The sequence below is a fragment of the Erinaceus europaeus genome, chromosome 2 (assembly GCF_950295315.1).
Source record: "Erinaceus europaeus chromosome 2, mEriEur2.1, whole genome shotgun sequence".
NCBI classification, from domain to species: Eukaryota; Metazoa; Chordata; class Mammalia; order Eulipotyphla; family Erinaceidae; genus Erinaceus; species Erinaceus europaeus.
Window position 1 is genome coordinate 192,295,563 of NC_080163.1, and position 11,243 is coordinate 192,306,805.

General features: G+C 50.4%; 1 long non-coding RNA gene across 1 annotated transcript; it reads right to left on the minus strand.

The window, feature by feature from the left end:
- Window positions 1-421: 421 nt before the first annotated feature.
- Window positions 422-2,367, minus strand: LOC132536838 (uncharacterized). The gene is made up of 2 exons (XR_009548378.1): window positions 1,184-2,367; window positions 422-813 (listed from the first exon to the last, which is right to left on the minus strand). It is a non-coding gene; the product is annotated as an uncharacterized LOC132536838 (long non-coding RNA).
- Between the last annotated feature and the right edge of the window lie 8,876 nt (window positions 2,368-11,243).

Below are 11,243 nucleotides of genomic sequence, written 5' to 3' on the forward strand. Positions count from 1 at the left end.
CTTCCTGCAGGAGAATCTGCTACAGCAGCCCCTGCCAGGAGAAGGGGCAGAGAAGAGTGAGAATTGACTAAAGTGGAAATAGGAGGGGACCTCCCCCAACCCCTGAAGTGTCTCCAGACCAGGGGCTGCTGGGGGGCCTTGAGGGGACGGGTGGACGGCTTCATCCGGGTCAGCAGCCTGTGGCCAGCATTGGGCTGTGGGGACGTGGCGCCATCTGTTGACAACGGAGGTTGGTGCCCTGCTCCTGAGCCCCCTACACCATCTGCCCGGCCCTCACCCCCCAGCCAGCGCCCGTTTTGCTGTCTGCATCGGACATCACGCAGCACACGCAGCAGACCCCACGGGCTGGGACCCGGAGGCCCTGCCGCCACAAGCCAGAGCTGACGGGGGCTCTGGACAAAAGGAAAAAGACATCAAAAAGGACCATTTTAAAAAAGATTTATTAGAGAATGAACCGGAGTATCACTCCAGCCTTGGCAGTGGCCGGGGTCAAACTCTGGGCCTCATACGTGGAAGTCCCTTGCTCTGCCTGTGGCCCCATCTCCTTGCCCAGGGATCTCTCAGGCCTCGGAGAAAGCTCAGTGGGAGAGCACAGGACCTGTGCACCCAAGGCCTCCCGTGCTGGAGGTGCCCTCCCACCCCGGGCCCAAGTCCAGTTTTCTCTACCTGAAAGGCATTCAAAATTAGAGGAAGGAGAGCAGCCCTCAGGCGTTGGCTTGTCTGAGATGGCGGGCTGGGGGGCCGGGCAGCGGTGCACCCAGGTAAGCACATGCTACCACGCACAGGGCCAGAGTTCAAGGCCCCTGGTCCCACCTGCAGGGGAAGAAGCTTCACAAGTGGCCAAGCAGTGCTGCAGGCCCCTCTCCCCACCCCCCAATTTCTGTCCTATAAAAAGGTCATGCCCACAGCCCTGCTCCACCTATTGTAAAACATCCTCCCCCCGAAAGGTGGAGAGTGGGGATGGGGACTTGAACCTGAGTCCTCACTCAAGGCAAGGTGTGCACTCTACCAAGTGCGTCATCACCTGGCCCTTCTTGCCCAGATTCCCAATTAATCCCCCACCCTTCTCCAGAGAAGCCAGCAGCAGAGGCGGGGGGGGGGGGGGCGGAAAGAAGGACGGGATACATGCTGACCCCTGCTGCAAGTTCATGGTCCCCAAAACTGGCTCTAACCACGACACTACCTCAACCCAGTGTCAGATGTCTTCACTATGAGCAAGCAGCCCAGAGGCCCCAAATCTAACAAAATTGGCCCTGGGCTCCTGGGTAAGCGGGGCTGGGGCCCCCCGCCCCCCGCAAAGTGCAGGCACGGCCCGAGAAGGGACACGGGTGGGCACGGAGTGGTCCTCTGCCGGCGGCAGCCCCGCGGTGTCCAGTGCGTGTGCGGAGTGCTGCTCCCGCTTCTCTTCTCCATCTTGCCCTCCCCTGTGACGCTAGTAAACCGTGAAAGACAGGAAGAGCCGGGTGCGAGCAGGAACACAGGAGCGCACAGTGCCTGGGGGCGCCAGGCTGCTCCTCAGCTCCCCTGACCGAAGGACACGTGGACCCACCAACATGACAAACACAAAAAAACACCACAACACTGCTATTTAATGATGAAAACATGGAACATGACAGCATGGGGGTGCAAGTGCTGGTGTGTGACAACCCGGGTTCAAGCCCCTCAGTCCCCACCTGCAGGGGGGAAGCTTCCAAGTGGTGGAGCAGGGCTGCAGGTGCCTCTGTCTCTTCCCCGATCCTCCCTCCTGATTTCTCTGTCTCTCTCCAATAAAACATAAAAAATCACAGGACCGCCAAGGAGTCCCGTGACTCCCTGGACTGGGCTGGGGCTGGAAGGATTCGCGTCCCCTTGTCGCGCTCAGCGCTGAAGAGCAGGTGCAGGAGCCAGAGGCGAAGCTGGGCTGGAAACGGCCCCCGCCGCCCAGCTCTCCCGGCTGACACTATCCTCTGACGAGGGAACACAGAGGACCCCGGGCAGCGCCGCCCCTGTGCCCCTCCCTCCATGCCTGACCTTTGACCTGGGCAATGACCTCCCACCTGCCCAGGGCCCCCCAATCCCTGACCAGCACCAGCATGAGGACTCACCACGCTTCAGGGTGTGGGGGGCTGCCATGGGGCCAAGGTGACCCCTCACTGGTCAAGGCTGTTCCCCCAGCGCAGGCTGCACCGTCCTGTGTCCACATTGAGACCCCAGTGGTAGGAAGTGGCACAGGGATGCAGCTCCGCCATAGCAGCCTGAGTCCTGCATCTGTGCAGGCGGGGACTTGCGGGCCACGCCCACACACGCAGCCTCACGTCCAGCCCCGTCAGGCCCCGCCCACCAGGTTCTGACTCCGCCCTGTACCCCAGCCCCACCCACCAGGGACTGGCGGCTGGGCTGCTCTAGGCAGCTCCTCATGACCCGCAGCAGGTGGAGGGTGCGGAGCCCCCCACCCTGGGAGGTAACCACACATGGGGTGGCCACGCCCAGAAAAGTGACTTAGGAGACTATGCATTGGCATAGCCATATTTCCAGCCCAGGCAAAGATGGGGCTGTAGACACAGAGGGGTGCCCTGATGGTGGAAGGTGGGGAGAGGGACCAGGTGGTGGTGCACCAGGTGCCATGTCCTCAGACCCAGGTTCAAGCCTCACGTCTCCACTTGCATGGGCAAGACTCAGGAACAGAGGGTCAGTTTTGTAGCGCTATCTCCCCAAATGCCCCCTCCCCCATTAAAAGGAGTAAAAGGAAAAGAGGTCGGTGGCTGGCAGTGGCAGTCATCATGCAGTCACCAATCACCAACAACAACCCTGGTGGCATAGATAAGTACATACATAAGAAACAAGATGTAAGACACTAAGGCGGCCCAGATGGAGCTGCTCCCCTCCTGGTGGGGCTGTGCCCACGGAGCAGCACCCAGGTGCCAGATGGGGACACAGAAGGCTGTTGTGCACATGCCTCTGTGATTCTCCAGCTCCATCACTGACACTTCACTCTGTATGATTTTTGAAGTGACCTGCGGGGCAGGCTGGGACGTTTCAGGAGAAAACAAAATAAAGGAGGGCAGGCATCTTAAACCTTTGCAGTCAGCAGACTACAGTCTCAACGGCCTTGATGGGGATTTATATATTCCGACTTAAATGTTAAAGGGGAGAGATGTTTTGTTGCCGAAACTCAGAGAGACAGAGATGGTGTTATATGCCACTCTAGTATGCTAAAATTAAGGGAAGACAGAACCATGTGTGGAAAGTCAGTTTTCTGTGTGAGCAGAGTCTCAGGGGTCATCTCTGTTTCTTTCTTAAATGAAAAGGATAAAATTGGGGCCGGGGAGGTGGCACAACGGGTGAAGATTTAGAGTCTTGAGCCTGAGGCACTGACTTAGATCCCCAGCACAGTATGTGCCAGAGTGACGCTCTGGTTCCTCTACCTCCTCCTCCTCCATCCACCGTCAATAAATAAACATTTAAAAAATTGTTAAAATAAAGAAAACAAAATGAAAAAGAGAAGAGTTCATTTTCCTACAGCAGCTTGAACTGGAGACCCGGGACTCGAGGTAAGTCGCCCCCACAGGGCTACTGAGCCAGCCGCCGCCCTCCGAGGCCATTTGAGCCTCCTCCAGGCTGCTGGGCCTAAGGCTCAAGCAAGTGTGAAAAAGTTTCTGGGGGTGTAGAATCCGATCCTGCGACCTGGGACATGAGAGGCGAGAGCTCTCTCAGTGTTCCTATGGGTCCTCCCTCCCACCCTCCTCAGACTTTTGCCCACAAGTGTCCTGCAGGCCCCAACAAGCAGGAAAAACACTTGTCTCCTAGGGGGATCTGATCCCGGGACCTGGGACATGAGAGGCGGGAGCGCTGAGCATGTTGCTATTGTCCCTCCCACCCATCCTACGCGGATTTTCGCCTACAAGTCTCCTTCAGGCAGCAAAGCTTGACCAAGTGTGAAAAGCATCTGGGGGTCCTAAGTGTCTAGGGGATCCTGGGGGGGTCCTAAGTGTCTTGGGGAATCCTGGGGGGGGCCTATCGGGGAGGCTCTACCTACCTCCCTCCTTCCCCACCTACCTACCTACCTACTACCTCCTTCCCTACCTACCTACCTCCCTCCTTCCCCACCTACCTACCTACCTACCTCCCTCCCTCCCTCCTACCCTCCCTCCCTCCCTCCTACCCTCCCTCCCACCTCCCTCCCTCCCTCCCACCCCCCACCTCCCCCCCTCCCTCCCCCCAAGTTGATACAATTAGGAATCCCTCATATAGGAAGCTAGAGATTAAAAGCAGCTTATAGAGAATAAGATAGTGGAATTTCCCCTTTGCATCCCAAAACCAGAACAGCAAGGTTTTATGGTCAATGATATGTTGTAACTTCCTTTTGTTGTCACTAACCTGCATTCTCTCTGCTTCTGTAAAAAAAAAAAAAAAAAAAAAAAAAGCTTGCTTCCTGACGTCATGTAACACCCTAGCTCCCCGGTGCCACAAATGATTTTTGGAACGTTTGCCTTAAAGATAGCTATAGAAATGTCACGTAGCCCCTACAGAAAACTCCCACACCTAGACCCTTTAAAGGGAGACGAGTTCCAGACCTCGATATCTCAGAGCTACGAGGCTATAGTGGCACACCAGCCTGGGATCTCCTAGCTAGGATTTGCCTCTTGTCTTTGTGTAAGTCTGTATACTGGCCTTATTCTCACTCTTTCACACTTAAGAATAAATTCCTGGGGCCGGGTGGTGGCTCCCCTGGTTGAGTGCACATATTACAATGCTCAAGGACCCTGGTCCCCACCTGCAGGGGGAAAGCTTCACGAGTGGTGAAGCAGGGCTGCAGGTGTCTCTCTGTCTCTCTCCCCCTCTCTCTCTCCTCCTTCCTTTTCTATTTCTGGCTGTCTCTATCAATAAGTAAATAAAGATAATTTTTAAAAAATGTAAAAAAAGAACAAATTCCTTATACTTGACATATACGGGAGTCGTGGCAGTTTGTGTGGGCTCGAATCCGAAGAGCTCTTTCAGTCCGTCCCCAGGAAAGTGACTTAGGAGACATTCTGCATTGGCTTAGCCATAAGTCCACCCGAGGCAACGGTGGGGCAAACAGTGGGGCCGTGCAGAGTGTTCCCAGTGTGCCACCACCTGGCCCCTCCTTCCAGGATTCCCAACTAATCCCCCACCCTGCCCCAGAAGCCAGCAGCAGAGGAAGGCACCAGAGCCCCCCTGGAGTGGGGGGGGGACACTGAGGGGCAGCCTGTCCTTCACGGCAGATTTGTTGCTGAAAACTCGAGCAACACAGGGCTAGGATCTTCCTCACTTTTATATCCTCTCTGATTTCTGGTGTGTCACTCAGTCTCATGTCCCCTCCCACCACTCACAGCAGTACAGATGACAGACAAGGCTGGAGTCAAGCTGCAGAGGACAGTGGATGCCCTGCAGACACTTGCAGTTCAAACTTGTAAGGTGAAGACCTGCATCAGGAAATCAGACCTGGAGAGGGTTAAAGGTTTGCAAGTTTCTCCTGCAGTTTAAAACAGGTTTCTAGGGGCCACCCTCTTGCTTCCTCCCTGAGAAATAAACAGACTGACAAAAGTAAATTACCACATGTTGTCAGTGCAATTCCTACAGGGGCTCAAACCAAACCTGGGACTTGTGAGGAAGTGCATTTCCAAAGGGTTGTTCAGCCACACACACCCGCCACCCGCTCTGCCCCATCTGCATTCATCTCTCCCCGTCCACATTTCTAAAACTGGCTCTCACCTCTAAATTAAAAACAAAAAGGCAGTCAATCATGATCTGTGGAATCTACTAGGTGCCTAACTAAAGAAAGATGGTCGTGGAACATAAATTAATATATTCTAAGTACCAGACACTCACCATACCATAGGGAACAAATAAAACAATGGTTTTGAGAGTAATCTGAGCAATTCACGTGTTAAAATGCACTGTGCAAAAAGCCACATTACACGCAATGCTTAGAAACCGGGATTGTGGTGTGTTGCTGCCACCTTGTGGACATTCTGAAGAATGCATCTGAATAGAAAAATTCATAACACCAAATCTTCTTTAGATCATAATATACATACATTTACATGGAACTTCATTTAACAAAGTTCTTTAAGAAATTCACTGTGGAGGGCAGGTGGTGCACCTACTTGGGTGCACATGTTACAGTGCGCAAGGACCCAGGTTCAAGCACTAAGTCCCCACCTGCAGGGGGAAAGCATCAGGAGTGGTGAAGCAGTGCTACAGGTCTGTCTGCCTCTCTATCACACTCTCTGCTCTCAGTTCATGGTTGTCTCTATCCAATAAATAAATAAAGATAGTTTAAAAATAAAAGAAATGCACTATATACAAAACCTGTGCTCACCTTTCCACAAAATCCTTAGAAACAACCTGGGCTGTGGTGTTTTGCTGCTGCCTTGTGGACACACCATAGAATGCATCTGAATAGACGGATTCATCAACTCCCAGTGTAAACTTTTTAAAAATACATATATATTTATTTATTTATTTTCCCTTTTGTTTCCATTGTTGGTTTTATTTTTATTGTTGTTGTAGTTATTATTTTTGTTGTTATTGATGTCGTCGTTGTTAGATAGGACAGAGAGATGGAGAGAGGAAGAGAAGACAGAGAGGGGGAGAGAAAGACAGACACCTGCAGACCTGCTTCATTGCTTGTGAAGTGGCTCCCACCTGCGGGCTCACACCAGGATCCTTAGGCCGGTCCTTGCACTTTGTGCCATGTGCGCTTAACCCACTGCGCTACCTACCGCCCTACTCCCCAGTATAAGCTTTATGTATTCAAAGATACAGGTGTCACTCCACTTAAAATAATAAAGGGGACAGGGGTAGATAGCATAATGGTTATGCAAAGAGACTCTCATGCCTGAGGCTCCAGTCTCAGGTTCAATCCCCTGCACCACCTGTTGGTATGCATGAGACCCCTTCTGTTTCATTTGGTTTAAATCCCCCCTGCTTAACACTATTCTATTTACATAACCACTTCATTCTATTTACATAACCGCTGTTAACAAGCACCTCCCTCCAGGGCATTGGTTCAATCCCCAGTTTCATGATATGTTTTTGCTCCACCCCCCTCCTTGTCACACCCTGATCCCTTCTTTATCACACCCTGATTTTCACCAGTCACTTTTCTCTCCATCCTCTCTATGTCACATCCTGTTTCCACCTTACTTGGCAAGTATATATAAAGACTGCATTGTGAGTTTTACTGTACTGTACTTTGAGTTTAACTTAGCTCGTCTTAGATTGTGCTGCGTCCTGCATCAATAAAGAGATACTGCGTACAACCCAGCCATGAGTTCCTGGTCGTCTGTTACCTGCCCGTGAAGCTAGCCCGGCGAAAACAAGCTAACCCGTCGAAAACAACAACCACCATAAACCAGAGCTGAGCAGTGCTCTGGTTAAAAACAAACAAAAAACAGAAAATCATTAAAAATAATCAGTGCAGTGAGTACCTCCCTAATACTTCCTCTCCACTTTTCCAAGCTTTGGGTCCATGATTGCTCAACAATTTGTTTGGCTTCGTATGTTAACTCTCTTTTCAGTCACCAGGTTCCAGGTGTCATCAGGATGCCGGCCAGACTTCCCTGAATTGAAGACACCACCAATGTGTCCTGGAGCTCAGCTTCCCCAGAGACCCATCCTACTAGGGAAAGAGAGAGGCAGACTGGGAGTATGGACCGACCAGTCAACGCCCATGTTCAGTGAGGAAGCAATTACAGAAGCCAGACCTTCTACCTTCTGCAACCCTCAATGACCCTGGGTCCATGCTCCCAGAGGGATGGAGAATGGGAAAGCTATCGGGGGAGGGGGTGGGATATGGAGATTGGGCGGTGGGAATTGTGTGGAGTTGTACCCCTCCTACCCTATGGTTTTGTTAATTAATCCTTTCTTAAATAAAAAATAAATAAATAAATAAATAAAATAATAATAATCAGACAGGGGAGTCAGGTTGTAGCGCAGCGGGTTAAGCGCAGGTGATGCAAAGAACAAAGACCGGCGTAAGGATCCCAGTTCGAGCCCCGGCTCCCCACCTGCAGGGGAGTCGCTTCATAGGCAGTGAAGCAGGTCTGCAGGTGTCTGTCTTTCTCTCCCCCTCTCTGTCTTCCCCTTCCTCTCTCAATTTCTGTCCTATCCAACAACGACAACAATAATAACTACAACAATAGAACAACAAGGGCAACGAAAGGGAATAAATAAAATAAATTTAAAAAAATAATGGGTGAGGGAGATAGCATAATGGTGATGCAAAGAGACTTTCCTGCCTGTGGTTCTGATGTCCCAGGTTCAAGCCATAGAACCACCATCAGCCAGAGATGAGCAGTGCTCTGGAAAAATAATATTAATAACAAAAATAACAACAATATAGAAGCTGGAGAGATGGCTCGGTGATGGAGAGCAGGTCTTGACTATGTGACCTCCAGTTCAATCCCTGCCCGTCCTGGACCTGGTTGTTTCTCTGGAACCCTTTCCCTCATTATATGGATAGAAAGTGTTTTTAAATGAACGAATACAGACCACATGCTTCTCAGAAGAGAAGAAAGACTGAGACCAGAGGCAGACAAACACACCACAGAGCCATAGCCTCAGGAGAAGGGCAGTGTCTCTGCTCCTTTGGACTTGGTTCCAAAGACCGTGTCTGAGCTGGTACCTACCTGGTCATGAGCTAGCGGTGCTCCGATTCAGTTATTAAACCTTCATCCCAATTATTTCAAGGTCTGCTCTCTTCCTTTCTGTGTCATTTATTCCTTAGCCCTCTAGAGCCAGGGCTGTCCTCAGTTAGCAGGGAGCTGATGTGGTGTCTGTGAGGAACCTCGGCTCAATCGCACGCCTTCCTTCCCTCTGCTGGGCTGCAGCCAGATGGGGCCGGGGAGCTTTCTCCTTCTCTCTCTCTTATTTGATAGGACAGAGAGAAACTGAGAGGGAAACGGTAGAGAAGGAGAGCAAAAGAGAGACAGCTGCAGCCCTGCTTCACCACTCCTGAAGCTTCCCCCTTGCAGGTGGGGGGGACAGGGTCTTGAACCCTGATCCTAGAGCATGGTAACATGTGCGCTCAACCAGGTGCACAACTGCCAAGCCCCAGATTTCTACTCTGCATCTTCCCCTAGAACTGGGTCTTTGTTAGTAGGATTGTGCTACCTTACTCTGTCTCAAGCGACTTTTATTTTTAACTTAATTATTTCATTTAGAAACAAGCTAGATTATTGTCTTTTGCTGCCACCTTGCGGACACACTGTAGAATGCATCTGAAGAGACAAATTCAATTCCCAGTGGAAGCTTTATATATTCAAAGATACTCATCTCACTACACTTAAAAATAACATGAAGGGCAAGGGGGAAAGCATAATGTGATGCAAATAGACTCTCCTGCCTGAGGTTGTGAGGTCCCAGGTTCAATCCCTTGAACTACCATCAGCCAGAGCTGAGTAGTGCTCTGCTAATATAATATATATATATATATATATATATATATATATATATATATATACACATATATATATATATATATAGAAGCGGGGGAGATAGGTCAGTGGTGGAAATCAGGACTTGAATGTATGATCCCAGGTTAAATCCCTGTCCATCCTGGGCCTGGTTGTTTCTCTGGAACCCTTTCCCTCATTACATGGATAGAAAGTGTAGAAGGTGTTTTTTTTATTAATTTTTATTTATAAAAAAGGAAACACTGGCAAAAAATATAGGATAAGGGTACAACACCACACAATTCCCACCACCAGAACTCCATATCCCATCCCATTCACTGATAGCTTTCCTATTCTCTATCCTTCTGGGAGTATGGACCCAAGGTCATTGTGGGGTGCAGAAGGTGGAATGTCTGGCTTCTGTAATTGCTTCCCCGCTGAACATGGGCGTTGACAGGTTAACCCATACTCCCAGCCTGTCTCTCTTATTTCAGTAAAGGGGTGGGGCTCTGGGGAAGCGGAGCTCCAGGACACATGCTGGGGTTGTCTGCGTCAGGGAAGTCCGGTTGACATCATGGTAGCATTTGGAACCTGGTGGCCTCTCTGGAGAATCCCAAGTTGAAAACCATTTTTTTTACCAGAGCAATACTCAGCTCTGGCTTATGGTGATGTGTGTGGGGGATTGAACCTGGAGCTTTGGAGTCTCAGGCAAGAGAGTCTCTTTGTTTTTTTATTTTTTATTATTTATTTTCCCTTCTGTTGCCCTTGTTTTATTGTTGTTGTTATTATTGTTGTCATTGATGTCATTGATGACTGCCAGAGAGCCAACTAGAAAAGAAGAAGCAGAGGTCCAGAAACCAATAGGAGAAGGAAATCATCAAAATCAGAGCAGAAATTAATGAAAAAGAAACCAGCAAGCTTAATCAAAGTATTAATGAAACCAAGAGTCTTTTCTTCAAAAGGATAAATAAAATAAACAATTGCCTAGACTTTTCCAAACAATTAAAATAAGAGAGGAAGAGAGAGAGGTAGTTTGAGAAAGCAATCAGGAAGGAGAAAGGTGAACCCACAGTGGAAGATGGGGAGATACACAGATCGCACACGGCCACTGTGAACCCCTCTATTCAAATAAATCCGCTATCTGCATGAAAAGGATACTTTCGACAATCATACCGCCTGCCAAGCTGAACCCAAGAGGAAGTTGACAGCTTAAACAAGACAAACCCTAATACAGAAATGGAATCAACAATCAAAAATAGAAGATGGGAGTCCGGTGGCAGCACCGCAGGTTAAGAGCAGGCGTGGAGCACAAGAGTGTCTTTGCATCACCATTCTGGTGACTACCTGCCCCCTTTTCTAGTCTGGATACCACTGGGCAGACTGCTGAGGCTCGGTGCCAGCACTAGGACCCCAGGATTGCCCACGGCTTCCCCACACGCTCCCCAACACCCTCCCATTTGTTCTTTCTCTCTGAGTTCAAAGTGCACTTAAATATTGAGAAGAAGGGGTGAGATGGAGACGTGGAAAGGAGAGAGCTACCTAAACCTGCCTCACCTCTCCTCCCTCTGCAGGTGGGGAGCGGGATTCCAACCCTGGTCCCTGTGCATGGAATCTGGGGGCTCCAGTGGGTTGCTCACAGCCCAGCAGCCCAGCACAGGTGCTCAGATGGCTTTTTTCCTGGAAGGGGGTTGAGCAGTGCAGGAGACAGAAGGGGACTGGCCCATGGCACAGACACATGGGGACAAAAGGCAGAGCTCCAGGACCTTTCTGTCTCTGTGGACACCCCACCAGGCCAGGGAAGCTGGCACCTCATCCTCAAAAGTCTAGTGCTCTACCCAGTGAACA